Genomic DNA, 21,602 nt, shown 5'->3' with positions numbered 1-21,602 from the left:
AAAATACATAATTTGGGAGATCTTCTTCACCTAATCTATATAAAATTGTGGGTTCTCACCTGCCTTTGATCCAAAGAATTTCTACGGGTTCATTCTCATAAAATCTGAAATTCTAGCTATGGTTGAGTCCCTATCTTGCTGAAGTGGGACTGCACCTGATGGTTACCCTAAACATTAGCGGTCACAGATTGGGCTAGTTCCTAAAAGGTAGCCCGAAACTCTACATATGACACATTCTCATTCAAAGGATCTACGGGTTGAGGTGGCTAGTTATCATTTATATGTGCTTTAGCTCGATGAGAAGGCATTTTCTGTCGAATGAAAGCATGAGTTAGAAACATATAAAGACACTAAATTCTTGATAGATCATGAAAGAAGAGATGAGTTCCTCAAATGTTCTATATCTACTTGCTCATAGATGTGCCGCTTTTCACACTGATGATCAAGACTCTATGTAGCTGACTCCCTTGGACTCTCTGAACCTTAGGCTCTAATACCAAGTTTGTAAAACCCTAAAATTTGAGTTCCTGGGGCACCACATGGTGCTTCAAACTACAAGTAGTCCTGAGCTAACCATGGCTACCTTCTACTGAATCTGAATCTCAAAATAGGGAAAAATAAAGGTAAAATCATAATAAGTGCAAAAAACTATCTAAATTATCTAAGTATATCTAAACATACTAATCTCACCAGGATGCTAAAGAAAATACTTAAAATCTGAATACTGCAGCTAAAAATTTAAAACTAAATCTAGTTGTCCGACAAGCCTCTACTGACTAAATCTAGAGAGTAACTGGAATGGGCCCCAGCTGGCTAAAACTATTTAAAATATATACTGAATCATCTACTAATAAATTGGAAATCGAAATGGCTAAGACCCCAAACTATTATGACTCACCAACTGCAGAGATGTAGATGAGATGCTCAAAAATCACTCACGCTGCTGAGACTGAACACCTGAACATACATTATGAGACAATGTATCACATAGATGTAAATATGGATCAGTAATTTGAGGATGTACTGAGCATATTCGGGTGAATGCAATAAGTAAACAATATCATCACAATTTATAAAATCATGCATGCTAAATGTAAATGACTCACACATTCTTGAGTAATCGAAAAACTGAACATCATAAATCATGAACAATAAAGCATATAATGTAAATCTTGCGATCCATTATATTCAGTTCTAAAATTTGTTCTTTCAACAAACCACTACATTATCTAGTCAACTATAAGACTTTATCTCAAAACTTTAAGAATTTTAAAATCCATAGTTTTCAAAACATATGCTTTTATCTTATGTCTTTAAACCAATATATTATTTTAAGAGTAAAAAACTTCTCTTGGGATGTTCTTCTAACTGACATAAACCATGTAAGTATTAATGGAGTCCGATGTCTAAACCATGTTGGGGAGAGCTCTTCTACCCTTTCCATCAGAATAGAACTTCTTATCTTAAGTGATCACTATCTTAGTCAGCCACGTAGAAGTGGGAATAATCTTAATCTTATGGTGGCACGCAGTTCTGCGGCATGAAACCTTGGTAACATACCCATCTCGGTGATAAATACTACTCCCATTCTTATGTTCAGGATCTTAGGAAATCTACTTCAAAATAGAACAAGGGTCTATAAGACAACCAATTATGCTCTTTCTTTTCTTTAATTCTCAAGTCATATGAATAATGTGGATTGTTTATCTTAGCTTAGGACTAAAAGTTCAAATCTTTATCAAAAATCTTAGAATAATCTTATGATAGGGTGATCATAGCACAAACAATCTTAAAATAACAATCTTTAATTAGGGCTTAATGACCTATCCATCAAACTCGCATTAAAATATCATAATGTTCATGCTTTATAATGTAAACATTGATAAATTTAATTTAAAATATGGAAATTTCTGCAATATGCATGAAAATATGAAGATAAACATGCAACTCAAATTCTAAATCACTTGAAATCTCGTAACCTTATAAATAGAAATATTGAGTATAAACCCTAACTTCAATTTCATTGGAAATCATACAAAATTCAGTAAGTTTGTAATTAAAATAAGTTTTGGGCACAAGGATGAAAGAATTATCCTTATTGAAAAACCCCACATACTTCAATTGATGAACTAAATGCTAAGACTTGAATCTTGGATCCCTATTGATGCTTTTGAAGATGAATTCTTAGAGTTCTTGAATTGGGAATCCTTAATATTGAATTTGTTTGAAGAATCAATGGTGAAATTGGGTTTTCTTAGAGAGAAAGTTTGATCTTTAGGGTTTTCTTTTGAGAGATAATTGATTAAACAAGCAAAAAGTTCTTTGGTATAGGCGTAATTCTTTGTTTAAGTTAGATTGGGGCTTTTGGGATAGACTAAAATGCCCCTATTAAACTTTAAACTCCGAACTAAAAAAATGAACAAAATCCCAATTTACTAGGCCACTGCGATGCTCCACTATCATGGTGGCTTACTGGATAAGGACGAGTGGGAACTAGACGTTTACTGCAACATGCCAAAATTGTGGTGCCTCTTTGGATTGCCATTTTGGTCACTAGTCCAATGCGCCAATATTACGTAGTCCCACTGGAAATTTCCAAATATGAAATAGGACTCCTCTGCAGTGTACCATTATAGAGTTATGTTACTAGAATTTGACAATTATGATTTTTCACTTCTCCGCAACGCGCTACACGCCGAAATCACAGTGTTTTACAATAGGAACTTAAAGTAGCCATAACTTCTTACTCGATTATTGTATTTAGTCGAATCTTATATAGTTGGAAAGCTAATTCAATTTCCTACACATTGGAGCATCTAAAACTAAAAAATCTCACATGTATGGAAAGTCATTCTTTCTTGAAGCTAACACTTGAAATTCTAATCATCAAATTGAGTTAAGAAAAGTATGGCATACTAAAATTGAGTAGATTGGGTCACTAGTTTGATGATGATAGTTTAAGGGTAATTCTAGAAAAGGTGTTGTGTGACGAGGCTAAGGCGGCATCTCTTGATTTCAATAGAGTTTAGAGGATTGGATTTCGTGTTTGTGTTTGAGAATTAGAGGTCTTGAGATTTGATTTTAGAGGAGGTGCATTGTACTGGATATTCTATGCATCTAGAGGTAACCAAGATGTACCATGATTTAAAGTAGCATTAGTGGTGGCACGTTATAAAGAAAGATGTGGTGGACTTGGTAGCTTATTAATTATGTTTCTAGTGATTAAAGGATGAGCATTTAATATTTGTTGGTAAGGATGAGAATTTAAGATTTGTTGGTTTTCTTTAGAGATTAACCATTCCTAAGTAGAAGTGGGAGTGGATCACAATGCACTTTTCGAGTGGGTTGCCTCGTACTTCTCATGGTTTTGATAGCATTTAAGTCATTATGAATTGATTGACCAAATTAGCTCATGTTGTGCCTATTTAGATTTTCTTCAATGCTGAGATATTGTTATGTATTTACGTTCAAGAGATAGTTTGTATTTATAGGATAGTTGTGTCCATTATTTATAAAAGAGGCTTAATGTTCACTTTTAACGTTGGCAAATATGTTAGAAAGAGATGGTACTCAGGTTGACTTTCACAAAACTTTCCACCCATAAAATGACGGTCAGTTAGAATGGACTATTTAGGTTTTACAGGATATTCTTTATGCTTGTGTTATGGACTTTGGATGTTAATAAGGGGAACATTTAGCCCTACAAGTGGGTTTTTAAATAAGATCTACCATTTGAGTATTTAGATGGTACTTTTGATGCATATGTATGGTATACATTATCGATCTCCTATGGGTTGGTTCAAGGCTTCAGACGTTATACACTGTAGTATTGACTCGCTTTATGATACTTTTGATAGAGTTGGGTGATTTAAGAGAGGCTTTGTGTAGCACAGAGTTGGCTAATAAGTTATGAAAATGACAAATTTTATGCCTTGAAGTTTAGGATTGGTCATTAAGTATTCATTTGGGTATCACCTATGAAGAGTGTGATGGGGTTCAGGAAGAGGGGCAGCTTAGCTTTAGACATATTAGGCCATTTAAGATTCTTTAGACAGTTAGGGTGGTTTATTAATAGATGGCCTTACCTCCAAGAATTTTAGCCATTCATTTAATTTTTCATGTATATATGTTTTGACATTGTATTTTGTGCGAGTCTTATGTTATCCATTTTATCCAAAAATATTAGGAGTTTGTATTCTAGAGATATTCATGTGGTTAATGGAGACACCATTTTTTGAGGAGGCTACTTTGGAGATCGATTAGTATACATAGTAATTACCTTTAGCTCTTTTCTGATTTAGGTGCTTTCTTGCATTTTTAGTTTGAGGATAAACTAGAATATCAGTAGTGGATGTTATGATGACCTAGTTTGTGAAATTTTGCTTTTGATATGATTTGACTATTTTCCCCTTCCTTATAGTATCTATATGTTAATTTTGGAGTGTGGAGATGGTCGACATGGTTCCTGATGCATTTGGGAATGTTTATGGAGAGTTTGTATTTTTAGAGACTTTAAAAGCCATATAATTGACTTTGATCATAATTTGTTGTTCTAAGATCCAGATGGTAATTTGGACACTACCATTAGGTACGAAATGTTAAATTTGAGTTAGTAGCAAGGTTGGTTCGAATTTGAAACCTTCATTTTCATGTCGACCTTTTATTTTAAAGTTTACCTAAAAGGGGCCCCGAGGATGTATTTATTGAAAAAATTCTTTTTTGAAAATCCATCGTCTCTATTGAGTTGGGAACATGAAAAATAGACTATCAGCATATAAAGTTTATTTTATTGGATCCCTAATGAATCTTAAGGGTTCGTTTGGAGATTTTGTAACATGCAAATCAAACTTGTGCACAACTGATATCTGGTGCATGGAACCTTCTTCACGAATGCGATCCACTGACTGAAAATATAGAGTAGGGATGGTTATTTCATCGTCATCATGAGAGTGGTCATCGAAATCATGAAGGGTAGATGGTTATGGTTTGATTCATCTAACTTTGCGGACGTGAAAAGTCTATCAAGAATACAAAGGCTTGATTCATCAGCTTTTGCAAATGCGAAGCCTTGGCCACAAACATAATGGCTAATCTTTTGGCCGAGTCTACCTTAACCCTCGCGATCGCAAGGATCTATTACAAAATAGTATATAAACCTCAATTTAGTTATTCTATTCAATTTTTGGACCTTCAAGCTATGGGAAGACGCAATTTCTTAGGATTTTCTCACTATTCTTACTAGAGTAAGATCCTATTTATCTTCCCATTATTTTGTATCAATTATATCTTCAAAAAACAACTTTTAATCTTTATTTAAAAATAAGATTTTAAGGATTTTTTTTGAAAAAGCTTGAAAATGATTTTTTTTATTTGAAACATTATTTTAACTCATTTTTGTGTGGGTTTTAAACTGTAGATTCCCTTAACCATTGGAGATGTATTTCTAAAATAAAATTCTATTTTTACCTCTTTTAGTTTTCGAACTTATTTTTTGAATCTACTTTTGACCTGACTTAAATGTGGATAATATGGGTATCGCTCGCTTTTTGGTAATGTATAAACACTATATTTGAATGTTGAAGTTGGCTTTGAGGTTGATCGGAAGGGAAAGGGTCTGCGTTGAAGGACCTTAGGTTTATATTTTTTCATATTTAGGTAGGTTATGTCTTAAATTTCTTCAAACTAGGCTGGGTAGTTAATGAATAACTAAAGCATACAATGGGTTGGCGAAAATAACTATAGGATATGATTTTTGAGTTATCATTGTAATGACCTGAATTTATAAATTTTCATTCTTATATATGTTAACCATTTTTGCCTTCCCCTAGTTTTTACAAGTTGTTTTTGGAGTTTGGAGATGGTTGGCATAGTTCTCGATGCAATTGGAAAATTTTTGTGTGAGTTTGTGCTTTTAGAGGATTGAGAAGCCATATAGTTTACCTTGGTTGGCCGTCATTGTTCTAAGTATCATATGGTAATTTGGACTTTGCCAACAGATTTAGAATATCTAATTTGAATTGACAGCGGGGTTGGTTTAGTTTTGGGACCTTTATATCTCATTTGATCCTTCATTTGAAAAATACTGAAATGGAATCTCATGGGTTACTATTTTGAAAATAATCTTTTTTTTAAATCCAATGTCGTCATTGAGTCAAGAACATCAAAAATATCCTAGTAGCATAGTTTATTTGCATTCACAGGATTTTAAACAAATCTTGAGAGGTCGACCGACAACTTTGCAACTTAGCAAAGTTGTTGGTGTCGCCACTTAAGCTTCAAAACATAATTTTTGCTATCATAGTTGACCAGTCTCCTTCCACTAAAGCAGACACTTGACCACTTTAGTGGGCGTAGCCACATAGGACAGACCGCTTTAACGAACACCCGTCGCTTAAGTGATGATTGCTTAAGAGGCCAAATTTTTATCAGTATATATTCTTTTTTCCATATTTTTACTTCATTTTTGGACTTCTGAGCTTTAGGTTTGGGCAATTCTTGAGGGTTTCTTCACCATTTGACTTGGGTAAGCTCCAAAAATTTATTCCCGTTATTTTACATCTATGATATCACCAAAAATTCTTTAAATGAAGATTTCAAAATGGAAATTTGGAGCTTTTATCAGAAAAGATTAAAAAGGGGTTTTCTTTGATTCGGACCTCATTTTAAACATATTTCTCTTTGATTTTCTTTTTTAGACTCCAATAACCTTGGGGAATGTTTTTTTTTAAATTCTTGTTTTATCGAGTTCGAACCCATTTTGGACCTAGCTTAAATAAAGGCAATATGTGTATCGTTAGATTTCTTTATATGTGTAGATATAATATTTGAATGTAGTAGTTGATTCTGAGATCGTTCGTAAAGAGAAGGACCCAAGATGAATCACTTTACATTGGAATTAGGTTATGGCTTAACTTCTTTTATATTGAATTGGATAGTTAATAAATAAGTAAAGCATGCAATAAGTTGGAGAAAATAACTTTGGGGTTTATATGTTGAGATTATTATTACTGTTCTGTGTTCGTGTGAGAGCTAATATTCTATTGTTATTGACTTGTGAAATCTGATATTTTGTGTTGCTCATGTGGGGGCTTTATTTGACATCATTAGCCTTGTCTATTCATTTAGTGCCTTTTTCATCGATTGATCCCCGTGAGGGGCTTAATTTTGTAATATAGGCCTTATACGGGCATCAATCTCCTTTATCATAAGAAAAATAACCCAGTTAGGGGTTGATATGATATTAATGACGTTCTACATGAATATTTATTTGAATATTTCCTAATAAGATTTGATGATCATGAATTGTGGACACATTGACAAATTTTCTGGACTTAATTACATATATATGAGTAAGATGGATTAGAAATCTTCATATTGAGTTGATTGTGAGAATTTCTTCCTCATTCCATATATATATATATATATATACTTCCCTATATATATATATATATTCATTCATGAGATACTGATACCATTGATAAACACTATTTTGAAAGAAAAATGAGACATTTTTATGAAAACCCTCTCTATGAACATGACTTGGATAGATGAGTTGATATTGAGATATGAGATATAGTATATAGATTTTGAACCCCACATGGGTCCTATCTAGGAGCTGTGAGCTCCGTGGGTGTCTCCAGAAAGTTATGTGACAGCTTCAACATTCATCCCATCCACATTAGATTGCATTGCATTCACATACACATCTTTCTTAATTTCCTTAGTTTCCTTGACTTATGTTTAGTTCTAGTACAATTTTGAATATGTTTGTGCTATTTTTGTTTTTATTTATATATATAAAAACTATTAGTAGAGATGGTGTGAGCTACCGTTTGGGACTTTTCTGCTTGAAGGTGACATGCTTATAGCTTTTTTTACTTATATTATTTACTACTTTTCTTAGTCGTCCAATGATATCTACTGGGTATAAGTGTAACTCCTCGAATCTAGTACTCGGAATGCTTCACGGTGCCTATGACCCCGAAGGACCACAAGCTAACTCATGACTGATATCTGTAACTGAGCATTGAATAATATACTAGAATTATATGCGGAATACGTAAAAGCTGTAAGGCCATAAGGTTTAAATTGAACAAACATATGATAAAACAATTTCTAAAAATAGTATAACAATACCAATAAAAATCTGAAATATCTGTCTGACATGCTATAGTCTTAAAGCCTCTAAACTGTCTGAGTAAGGAGTTGATGGGATATGTCCTCAACTAACTCCAACTACTAAAATAAACTGAAAACCAAAATAGAAATGTAATCATCATGTCCTCAAAAGATGAGGACTCACAGCTGACTCTGACTACTGAACCAGGATGCTACTGATGCTCTGGAGCTCGTGCTTCTAAACCTATGGTATTAACGTAAATACGTTAGTACTTTGAACATACTGGTATGCAAGTAAGGTAGGCTGAATTGAAGGAGTTTATATGCATGAACAAAACTAACTGACTGACTAACATGAACGTAAGAATAAATGAATGACTACGTAACTGTAACTGGGAACGTGATAGGACTGAATACTGAGTTCTGACTATGGAGTTTACTGATATTGACATCTGAATAACTGATGAGTGAGAAAGGATGATACAATATTACTGAGTACTAAGGGACTAATTCTATGTTACTGATACATAAATAATTGTGTCTGATAGTTCTGATTATGAATAACTGGTTTGGTTGACTATATTTGATAGTCCCGAAGCTGAATACTAATACATGAGTTCTGACAACTGATATAATAGATATCATGAGTGACAGTATCTGATAGTCCTGAATCTGATTGAACTAGCTGAGTTCCGTACTGTATTTGAGGTAACTGTATCTGATAGTTTTGAAATCTGAAGAACTATCTGAGTTCTTCTACTAAGACTGAGACAAAAACTAAGACTGTGGGAAGTAATCGTCTAACCGACATGTCCCAAAACTGAACTGGTAAGGTCCAACCTGTATCCCTATCTAGAAGGGTGTCAATACTATGCCACGGGTAAAGACCTACTGTGAGTATACCCTCTCTGATAAGGAGCTCTTTCATCAACACCTCCTGGTAGGTAGCCCAAATGAGATGTATATTTAGTCTCTAAACGTTTAGGGTCTATCTTAACCTACGCTAGCTATGTAGTTCTAGAACACAAGGATTGCGTCTAAGGATAACACCCTACACTAAATAATAGGTGAGTCCCCATCCATGGGTTAACTCGGTGCTGAATCCTACTCCCAACCAAATAGACACTAAATTGATTAACTGATCTAAACTATTTGACTAAAAAGAGCTGATACTATTGGTATTGTTTAGTGGAGCTAAACTGAGTTTACTGAGTTTCGTGACTAACGAAATGCTACTGAGTTATGAGGACAGACTGAGAGTACTGAAGTTTCTGAGATTGATTGGGAATACTGAGGTTATCGAGAATATTGAGTACTGAGATCACTTAGATTACTGAGATTTCTGAGTTTTCTTAAGTCATATGACTGACTGAGTTCTATGGATCATGGCTTGACTGTGAGTTTCATCAAAAAATGACATGGATCTAGGCACACAACTAACTTTTCGAGAACAAGTACCCCACAGATTCAATGGAAGAATCTTAAAAAGCATGGCTTACTTGAACGCATAAAAATCACCATAATCCATAATAAATTTATTGAAGCATTTCATCAAACATGTGCTATGCATAAACTTGTACACACATGGGGATTTCATGATATCATGCTAGTTGGGCATTTTCCTTCATCTAGGCATTTAATCAAACACATGGTAGGCATAGTATGTGTAAACAACATTATACAACAATTAAACATCATAATTCAATTCTAGTTTCATCATTCAAGGGTTTAGTCATAGGTTTTCATGAATCTATATCTATACTAATCAAACCCACATAAAATTTATCACCCAATCATAGAATAGAATTTAATTACTCATTATCAATATGAACAAGAGTAGGCCAATCATGAAATTTATAAAGCAAATCTATAAACTTGAACTTAGAAAAGGGATTCTTGGGCTTCATGAAGGAATGGACTCCATGAATGAACACTATGCATACCTGAGTTGAGATTTCTTGAAGACCTATGGAGAAAATTTTGAATTCTTGGCTTGAAATTAAGAATCTATGGTTCCTTATTCTGGTGGATTGATCCTTGAGAGAAACCCTAATTTGTTATTGTAAAAGAATAATGAACTAATGAGCTGATGTCGAATATAACTGGTATGTATAAGCAGGTGGTAAAAAACCAAAATACCCCTGTTAAAATAATCTAAAATAATTGAGCGGAATATGCAATGGTGGGGAGCGATGGTCCGTCGCTAGTCCGACGATCCGTCGAACTCACCATCGACTGGCACCAAAACTGGGACCTATTGTTTTCGTGTGATGATGGGGTGCGACATTCCGTCTCTACTCTGATGGTCTGTTGGAACTCACCATTATACTAATCTAGAGAGCTGGCTCACTATCTCGATGCGACGGTTATGGTCGATAGTCCGTCGCTTATCCGACGGTCTGTTGGCCAGCCCCATCACACCTGGGCGGTTTTACTGCCTTCTGTATTTCAGCCATAACTCTGTCGTCTGACATTGGATTTTGATGAAATTTGTATCAATGAAAATCTTAAAGATACTATGGGTACAAAAGGAGGTTTCTAACATTTTGTTATGAATTTCAAGATAGGTAGAAGTATGGGGTATTACAATATCTCCCGCTTGGGAACATTCATCCTCGTATGGAGCTAAATGAGTTGGGGGAAAAGATCAACTATAGTACGTACAATACATACACTCGAAAAACATGATTTCATGATAGACATGACTGAAGAGATGAATATAACATACTAAACATGTTTTTCTTATGCATGACTGATAAGTTGAATTCATGCATGTCTGATGCTTGACTAATTAACTTATGACTGCATGACTGAATGTTCTAATGAACTGAATTTCTCATAGTGAGAATGCATGTCTAATGCATAATTGCATGACTGAACTGATATATGAATGCATGGCTGAATATGCGAAGGTACTTGGTACCAAGTTTGTAATGGTAATTTGAACATAGAACTGAGTAAGTTCAAGAAAAATTGTTATGTAACTGAAAAGTATTGATGACCCCATGATTATGCCAGAAGTATGTATGAATGGGAACCTGAGAACATGACTGAAACTGAAATATAATACATATAAACTGTATTTCGTGAACTGAACTGAGCCTTTACATACATGGCTTACGATTGAGATTCAAACTTAAGGGTCAACTTATGAGTATACCCTATTCCAAACTGGATTCATTATGTGAAGAGAGAATAGGATGCTTATATTATAAAAGTTCGGGGGATCATAGCATATCTCCCCCTAGGAAACTAGGTCCCTCTAGGAATACTGTCTTGGTTAAGCTACTGAGGGAAACTAAGGTGATGTGCAAGGCACCTAGGAACTGAATCATGGCTGTTTATTTAAGATATGAAACCTAAGGCCTGATATATGAAACGAACTATGTTTGAACCTAACTGATTGGTTTATCTTAGAATGGTTACATCCTTTCATGAGATTTCATCTAGGGTGCATAGCTGGGGACATAGAAACCAAACTGTATGAATTTGTCTTTATAAGATGTTGAGTAAGAAAATCATAACCTGATTGAGATTTCGTAAGATGAGTTGTGGCCTATGAACATCATCTAAGATGAAGTAACTAAGCTTCATGCACTACAACTGAGACTACTGAAAGATTTACGAGGAGCTGAGCACGAATGCATAAATATACTAACTTATCTGATTAACTGAATAACTGATAGCTAAATATTGGGCATGTGAGACCAGTCTGTACTTAGTTCGAATAACTAGACTAAGCTATAAAATATTATGCATAGAAGGTAATGATTCACTGGATAACATGAGATAATTGAGCATGAATGAGCAAAACTGCATCACCTCAAGAATGCAAGGTTAGGCGTCTAACATGATTTGGAAACATTTTATAGACTGAGGTGCTAAAATACTACTGACTGAGTTACTGATAATTGTAGTGTTGGTCAAGTAAGTCTGGAACTAAACTGAGTTTCTGATCTAATTACTGAACTGAAGTTGGCATTATAACTAACACTATAACTGAGATTCTTACAAAAACTGAATGTTGGGTTCTGATATTTAAGGTTTAGACCGATATTGAAGTATTGAGACTTAATACTGATAACTACTTGGGGAGAATTGACATATGCAAGGATCCGAAGCTCAAACAAATAATATATTAACCTCAACACTCGACTAAGGCCTGAGGAATAGAATACCCACATTATTGATTTATCAAGAAATTTAAACTGAGGGGTATAGATGATGTAATCTGAGTTTGAATAATCACTAGGAGTATATCATGATTCATTTGGACTGAACATATGGGACAATCACTAGGAGTATAGCATGAGTCATTTGGACTGAACTTATGGCAAAATATGACATGAGGGCCTGATTCATGAGCTGTATGACCTATGTCTGAAATTTCTGTTTTCATAGAACATGATTCGTAATACTAAGCAAACTGATACTCCTGAATATAAAGAAACATAAACACAAAAATAAGGGATTTGTAACTTACTAGTGGCTGCATCAGGAGGACTTTCCTGATTCTATCAAGACTGAAGGGCATGGACTCTATTTGGGTATAGCCCACTAGTAGCTCTGGAATTAACACCCTGCTGATTAGGGCTACCGAACTGAGCTGAAGAACGACTATACTGACTTCGAGGACCAGGTTTACAACAATGTCAGACCTTGTGACCTAACTCACCACATATGAAATACACACCACTGTCAACTCTACACACATCCTTATGAAACTTACCACACTATTCGCAAAGCAGATGAGTAAGAATCCTGATCTCACTATTCTTGCCTTGGAGCCTGATGCCCCATTCCTATGGTCATTTCTGGATTTTGTTACTGAGGCACTAGCTGAAGAGTGAACTGAGCCTAAACATTTCTGACACAACAGAGAACGGTTACCACCCTGTGACCCATGCTAAGCAAAACTATAACTACCTATTCTGGATCTCTTATTTTCTCTCTCCTTCTTCTTAAGCTTCTACTCCTCCATCTATTGGGCATAGATCATAAGCCTAGATATGTCCATATCACTAATCAACATCATTGTCCTACACTCTTTAACCACTCTACCTGATACCTTGACACAAAATTTACTCATTCTGGATCTACTGTCTGCTACAACATGGCGAACATACCTGGCTAACTGAATGAACTTAAGGGAGTATTCTTTTACGCTCATTGTACCTCGTCTTAGATTTATGAACTCTTACTCTTTAGCCTCCTCCTGCTCTATGGGAAAGAACCTATCTAAGAAAGTTATAGCAAACTCATCCTACTCTATAGGCTTTGTATCTGTACCAGTGTCTACCTTCTACTGTTTATACCACGTATGGGCTATATCTTATAGCTGATAGGTGGCTAACTATATGGTCTCACTGGAATTCACTCCCATGATGTCTGTGACTTTTTGAACCTAATCGAGGAACTCCTGTGGATCCTCTATAAACTTGGAACTGGTGAATAAAGGAGGATTTATTCAGGTGAAGTTTCTAATTCTGACTACAGCAGATTTTCCACTAGGTTGGCTGGAATAACAGCTGGCCATTCATTCTGAGTTGCGAATGAACTAGATATAGTAGTGAATGCAGTCCTGAATTCTGTATGAGAAATATAATTATCCAGAGAATCTGGCTGGATGGGCTGAGGCGCTGACTAATTTTTAGTTTCCTTTTTATTAGTCCTTTTAGAAGGCATGTTCTATAAATGAAAGGAAGAATTAGATTAGACTGAGAGTTTCACTTTGATCCTATGCTCACTGACACGACATGAATACTGAAAGAAGGGGAACTCTTCATGAAAAATCTCATAGCCTCCTACACATAAGTGTGGTTCATAATACACCCATGTACAAGACTCTACTAGATGTGACTTTTTAGACTTCCTATGACATTATTGAATGTTAGGCTCTGATACCAAGTTTGTAACTCCCCGAATCTGGTACCTAGAATGCTACACAATGCCTATGACCTTGAAAGATCATAAGCTAACCCATGAGTGATATTTGTAACTGAGCACTAAATAATATACTGAAATTATATGCAGAATACGTAAAAGCTGAAACTAACTAACTCCTTACTGTAAGCTCTAAACAGTCTAAGTAAGGAGTTGATGGGACATGTCCCTAACTAACTCCAAATACTGAAATAAACTAAAAATTAAAATAGTAATGTAATCATCATATTCTCAAAGAATGACGACTCATAGCTGACTTTGACTGCTTAATCGGGATGCTAATGATGCTCTGGAGCTCGTGCTTCAAACCTATGGTTTAACACACCATAACACAAATACGTCAGTACTTTGAATATAATGGTATGCAAGTAAGGTGGTCTTAATTCAAGAAGTTTATACTTATGAAAAATCTAACTGACTGACTAACAAAAACGTGAGAATACATGCATTACTACATCACTGAAACTGAGATCGAGATAGGACTGAATACAGAGTTCTCACTATTGAGTTTACTAATATTTACATCTAAGTCACTGATGAGTGAGAAATTTTGATACTATATTACTGACTACTGAGGGACTGATACTATGTTACTGATACATGAATAACTATGTTTAACAGTTTTGATTATGAAGAACTGGTCTGGTTGACTGTATCTGACAGTTCTGAAGCTGAATGCTAATAACATGAGTTCTAACAACTGATAAAACGAATATTATAAGTGACTGTATCTGACCATCTTGAATCTAATAGAACTAGCTGAGTTCCATACTGTATCTGAGTTGACTGTATCTAATAGTCCTGAAATCTGAAGAACTATCTAATCTTTTTTATTGAGACTGAGACTAAAACTGAGATTGTGGGAAGTAATAATCTAACCGACATACCCCAGAACTGAACTGGTAGGTTCCGACCTATAACCCCAGCTAGAAGAGTATCAATATCATATCAAGGGTAAAGACCTACTGTGTATACCCTCCCTGACATGGAGTTCTTCCGTTAGCCCCTCCTGGTAGGTAACCTAAATGAGATGTATATATAATCCCTAAATGCGTAGGGTGCATCTCAACCTTCGCTGTCTATGTAGTTCTATAACACAAGGATTGCTTCTAAGGATTACACCTTACACTGAATAACAGGTGAGTCCCCATCCTTGGGTTCACTCGGTGATGAATCTTACTCCCAACTAAATAGACACAAAACTGATTAATTGATCTGAGCTGATTGACTAAACTAAACTGATACTAATGGAATTGTTTAGCGGAGCTAGACTGAGTTTACAAACTTTTGTCACTAATGGAATGCTACTGAGTTATGAGGACTGACTGAGAGTATTGAAGTTACCGAGATTGATTAGGAATACTGATGTTACTGAGACTAATGAGTACTGAGATCACTTAGATTACTGAACTACTGAGATTACTGAGATTTCTGAGTTTTTCTGAGTCACATGGCTGACTAAGTTCTATGGATCATGGCTTAACTAAGTGTATCGTAAAAGCAGGCCATGGCTCTAGGCACTCAACTAATATTTTGGGTACAAGTACCCCCAGGACTCGATGGAAGAAAGTAACAAAGCATGACTTATTTGAACACATAATAATCACCATAACCCATAATACATTTATTGAAGCATTTCATTAAACATGTGATATGCATAAACTTGTACACACATGGGGATTTTATGATATTATGCTTGTTGGACATTTTCTTTCAACTAGGAATTTAATCAAACATATGGTAGGCGTATTATGTGTAAACAACATTATACAACAATTAAACATCACGATTCAATTCTAGTTTCAACATTAAGTGGTTTAATCATTGGTTTGCATGAATTTATATCTATAATAATCAAACCCACATAAAATTTATCACCCAATCATGGAATATAATTCAATTACTCATTATAAACATGAACAAGAGTAGCCCAACCATGAAATTCATAAAGGAAATCTATAAACTTGAACTTAAAAAAAGGATTCTTGGGCTTCATGAACGAAAAGAGTCCATAAATGAAAACTATGCATACTTGGGTTGAGATTTCTTGAAGATTTGTGGAGGAAAACTTGAATTCTTAGCATGGAATTAAGAACCTAGGCTTCCTTGTTCTTGGGGATTGATCCTTGAGAGAAACCCTAATTTTTTGTTGTAAAAGAATAATGAATTAATGAACTGAGGTCGGAGATAACTGAGTATATATAAGTGGGTGGTAAAATACCAAAATACCACTATTAAACTGATCTAAAATAACTAAGTAAAACATGTGATGGTGGGGTGTGACAGTGCATCGCTAGTCTGATAGTCAGTTTGACTTACCATTGACTGGGACCAGAATTGGGACCTACTGCTTTTGTGCGATGGTGGGGTGCTATGATCTATCGCCAGTCCGATGATCCGTTGGATGTCACCATCGTACTTATCCAGAGATTTGGCTCACTGCCTTGATGCGATTGTCGCGGTCGACAGTCCGTTTTTTGTTCGACGATCCATTAGCCTACACCGTCGCACCTAGATGATTTTACTCTCTTCTGTATTTCGGCCATAACTCTTTTGTCTGACATCTGATTTTGATGAAATTGGTATTGATGGAAATCTTATTTGACTTCCCACGTGAAAAAAAGTGAAAATCTTGAAGTTACCATGGGTACAAAAGTGGATTCATCTTCCAAATAAAGTTTCTAACATTCTGGAATGACTTTCAAGCTTGGTAGAAGTATAGGGTATTACAACAAGTGGACTGTACTTGCCCTACTATACCCTTTTGGTATAGACCCAAGTATGAGAACTAGATGAGTGAGATAATTTTATATAGATTGGAGCGGTGTTTGAGGTACTGGGTGCAATGTGGATTTTAGAGCTAACTTTGGGTCTCCTTTTATTTTACTTTATGTCCTTATTTAGTTTTAAGAGACGAATATGTATTATTATAAACTAGATGATCTTACACTATGATGCCAATTTTTTGTACTTGAGAGTTTTCTTTCAAACTTTGTTTGAATTATGTTTTGTATTAGATTAACTTGATTCTAGAAGTCTTGCTTTGGTTTATGTAATTCTCAATTTAATTTTTCCTTTATCAGTTTGGGTGATTGTCTTATTTATCAAGGATGAGTGGTAATAATTGCCATAATGACTAATTTTTAGGTCATGACTAATTTATATCTGAACAATCAAGTTCACCGGTTACATAAACGTAAGAGAAACATGTCTATTATAAATTCGTCTCTATCTTTGTGAGGCTATAAGATATCTTAAGGAAAAACTTCTCTATCTTTATTCCAAGTGATGAGGATGTTATTATCCAATGTTCTAAGTTGTATTCCACTCTTTTCTGCATAGATAGTGAGGAATAGATCTCGATATGTGATGTGTGAGCAAAAGTTAACACATTTAATGCTTTTTAACTCAAAATAATTGTGAATTCTGAAGAAAATCTTATTGTTTTGATGTGTTTGCTCATGATATTACAGAAAAAGGCTAAAGAAATGAGAATAAACATCAATGGAGCAAAAGAGTTGAAAATCTGAGCAAAATAGAAGAAAACAAGGCTGACAACCTCCGTGATAAGTCGTCATCCTCATGATAGCCTATCAGCATTGGCGTCAGCCATAACTAGGGAGTTGCAGTTTGAGAAGCAGTTCTGATGACACCGGTGACGTGACATCAAAGTCGTGATAAGGCGTCAAGAATGGTGTCAACCTTAAGTAGAAGGTTAGCATGGGAAGAAGATATCTGACGACGTTGGTGATACGCCATCATGTGCCTGATGCGGCGTCAGCCACATCATCATCCTAAGATAAAACCTGAAGGCAACTAAAGCCTCTATGACGCCATCCGTGATTGGGCGTCAACTTCTTCATGCGGTGTCAGCCTGAGCCTCACCTATTCCGGACAATTTTATTAATTTTGTTATTTTATTTCCTTCATTAGGATTTAGTATAACTAGCATCTTTTTGGGTTTTTGATTCATTAATAATTCATCTATCAGACATCAACTCTAAGAGGAGAGACACATATTTTTGCTCTCTTTCATAAAATATTCTTGTGTTTTTGCATTAACTATTTTTGGGGTGTCTACCTTGTGATTAAATTGGAGGAACACTTGTTGTTTTCTATCCATTCGTAAGTTTATCATTATAATCATGAATTCAACTTGTTATTTCGGTCATCAAATCATGTGCGGCTAAATTCATTAGCCGGAGTTATGGGATCCATGGATTAGGGTTTGATATGATACAAGGTGTTTAATGGATTCAGTGAGTAGTAAAACATCTTGAGATTCTTATTTGAACTAAACTCTAGTGGTTGCAAACATTAGGTTATGCCATAGGTTTTATTTGCTTCTAACAGAGAAATAGACTAGAGGACTTAAATTATCAATAGGGACTCGGAAGTTGTTAACCTTCTGTTTAATGATTAATACCATAATTGGATTAATCTACCTGAGATAACTTCCTATTGGAAATAGAAATGTTCTTTAAGTTTGAGAGAATTAGATAATAAATTGTTTGGTGAGGTCGAGAGATAAGTCAGATAGTATAATCGTCAGGGATATTCCGTTGTTCTACTCATTCTGAGAATCTCTAGCATTACCTAGTATCTGTCAATTCCCGAAACCCTTGGTGAACATAGCTATGGTTTCCCATTTATCTTGATTACAAACACTAAATTATTGAAAGTGAAATTTAACACACTGTGAACATAAACCCCCATCTTTTAGAAAAAGTAAACTACACAAACAAATCAAAGTTCACACCCTATTCCCTGTGGGATTCGACCCCAACCTAATTGGGTTTTATATTGACAATGATCGCTTACACCCATTCAGGAGTGTAATTTGAGAGTTATCAAAAATGGCCCCATTGCCGGGGAATACGATTGTAGACTAAAAATTTTGTGTGCGAAAATTTGATGATAGTTAAGTTTTTATGATTTATGTTTATTTGTTATTTTTGTTTATTGTCGGTACTATGTTGTTTATGCCAAGCACGAGAAGTGTCAGAGAACCTCTATTACCAATCAATCCGGAACCTAAACTAATTGGGAGAATGGCTAAACAACAGGAAGCATAAAGACTAGCTGCTTCAGATAGGGCTCAGGTAAATGTGCAAAATTTGGGTGAATAATCACGTCACCAAAACCCTGATGATGAAGACTTGGGTGATAAGGAATTACTGAATCCTCAAAACCCAAAAAGAGATGAGCAAGTTGCTGCAATAGTGCAGCGAAACATCAAAAGAAATTGTCCAGTCCAAGGAACGTATGGTCAACAGCCTATTCAATATGAGGATGACGAAGATGATGAGGGAATGGATGGAGGTGGTGCAACGGGTGCTATCATTTCTCCACCGTTGGCACCAGGTTAAAAGTTCAGCATAACAAGTACCATGATCCAACTCCTGAATTTGAAAGGGTTATTTGGTGGCTTTCCTGGTGATGATCCGAACATGGATTTGGTGAACTTCATCTCCATCTGCAAATCCTTTGACAATCTGGGAGTGAGCCAGAATGCGATCAGGTTGAGGTTATTTCCATTGTCTCTGTCTGGAGAGGCAACAATGTGGTTAAATGAGTTAGAGCTCGACTCTATAACGAACTGGAGACAGTTGAAAGATGTGTTCCTAGAATGGTTCTTTCCACCCTCAAGAAGGGTACAGTTGAGGGACGAGATTAGCAACTTCAAAAAACTTTTGACTGAAACACTGCATGAGACCTGGGAAAGGTTTAAGAAGAACTTGCACAGTATCTGAACCACAATATGACATACTTGCACATGATGGAGACTTTGTACAGAGTTTTCAACTCTTTGATAAAGCCAATTTTTGACAGCGCTGCAGGTGGTTCATTCATTGACCTCTTTTTTTGGATGCTTCTGATATACTGAATAGAATGACCAGGTGGAGTAGAGATTGGTACACTAGCGATTCTTTAGTAGCTAGCCCTAATATCGATGGTGGTATTACTGCAGAGCAACATAGAAGGGATGAGGAGCAAGATCAGGACATGGCTCATTTGAAGATGCAAATGGACTTGCTGGCTAAGTACTTGCTATCCGGCAAGACTGAAATAGTCAAGGCTGTGAACTCTCAGGGTATTTTATCTGCATGTGATAATACTGAGGCAAACTATATGAGTAATCAGGGGGGTTTTTGAGGCAATAGCCAAGGGAACCAAGGTCGGACTTTCTATGAAAAACCTGATTATAAAGATAGGGAGCAGGGACATTGGAGAAACATAATGACAGGAGTGGTTTGTATATTACTCCTAGAAATAAGGATGCCGCAACAACTAGTTCTGGCAAGATGTCCATAAAGGACATGATGAAAAAGCTATTGAAGTAAGTGGAGGTAACCAACTCGAGGGAAACTAAGATGAAAAGTGAGTTTCCTACCCTCAGTCAGTTGGTTAGCTCACACTCAGCTTCTATTAAGCAGTTGGAGTAGTAGATGAGCCAACTTTCGGCTACTTTGAATCAGAGAAAAACTGGCACTTTACCTAGTCATACGGTTCAAAACCCACGGACTGATGGTTCTTATATGGCGATTACCACTCGTAGGGGTAAGATATTATCTGGCCCTTCTATGGGTAATGCTGTGGAGAAGGAAGTAAGTATTGATAAAAAAGAAGGAAGCAATCCAGTTGAGTCTGAGAAGCTGGATGGCTTTGTTGACATGTCATAGAAAGAAGATAACAAGAAAGAGGAAGTGGTATTGAAATAAATGCCAAGACCACCACCTCCATTTTCTCAAGGGTTGAAAAATAAAAAAGATAATGAGAAATTTAGCAAGTTCATGGCAATAATGAAACAGCTGACAGTGAATGTGCCATTGATGGAGGCACTTGACCAAATCCTAAACTATGCTAAATTTATGAAGGAATTACTAACAAAGAAGCGGAACGTAAGTTGTGAGATGGTGGACAACATCCATCATTGTGGTACTGTTCTTCACAATCCTTAGTGTAGAAAAAGTCTAATCCTAGAGCATTTACCATACCGTGCACAGTTGGGTCCATAAAGTTTACCAAAGCTTTATGTGACATAGGAGAAACTTTAAATTTGATGCCGCTTGACATCTACAAGATTCTTGGATTGGGGGACCCTACCCCCATAATAATGTGTCTTGTTATGGAAGATAGATCGGGTAAGCGACCGGTTGGTAGATTGCAGGATGTGCGGGTAAAGGTGGATGATTTTATTTTTCCTGCAGACTTTTTGATTCTGGATTGTGATGTTCATTTTGAGGTACCCATCATCTTAGCTTGACCATTATTAGCCACGGGGAGAGTATTAGTTGATATGGAGCTCAATGAGCTAAAGTTTAGATGTGGGAACAAGGAGGCCAGATTTAAAATGCAACCTCTTATGAAGCAGTTGGAGGAGATGCACATCTTTTTGATTATGGATGTATTCAAGAAATATGGTAATAAGGTAGTGATACGGCATCTTGACAAAGTTTGAGTTGTCGAGATAACCAAGTCGTGCTGCGACACTAAATCAGGCGCTATTGGGAGGCAATCCAAAATTTGATTTTCATCTA

Source organism: Capsicum annuum, chromosome 12, assembly GCF_002878395.1.
Source record: "Capsicum annuum cultivar UCD-10X-F1 chromosome 12, UCD10Xv1.1, whole genome shotgun sequence".
In the NCBI taxonomy this organism is placed as follows: Eukaryota; Viridiplantae; Streptophyta; class Magnoliopsida; order Solanales; family Solanaceae; genus Capsicum; species Capsicum annuum.
The sequence above is the reverse complement of the archived record's forward strand: the minus strand, read 5'-3'. Positions refer to the sequence as shown.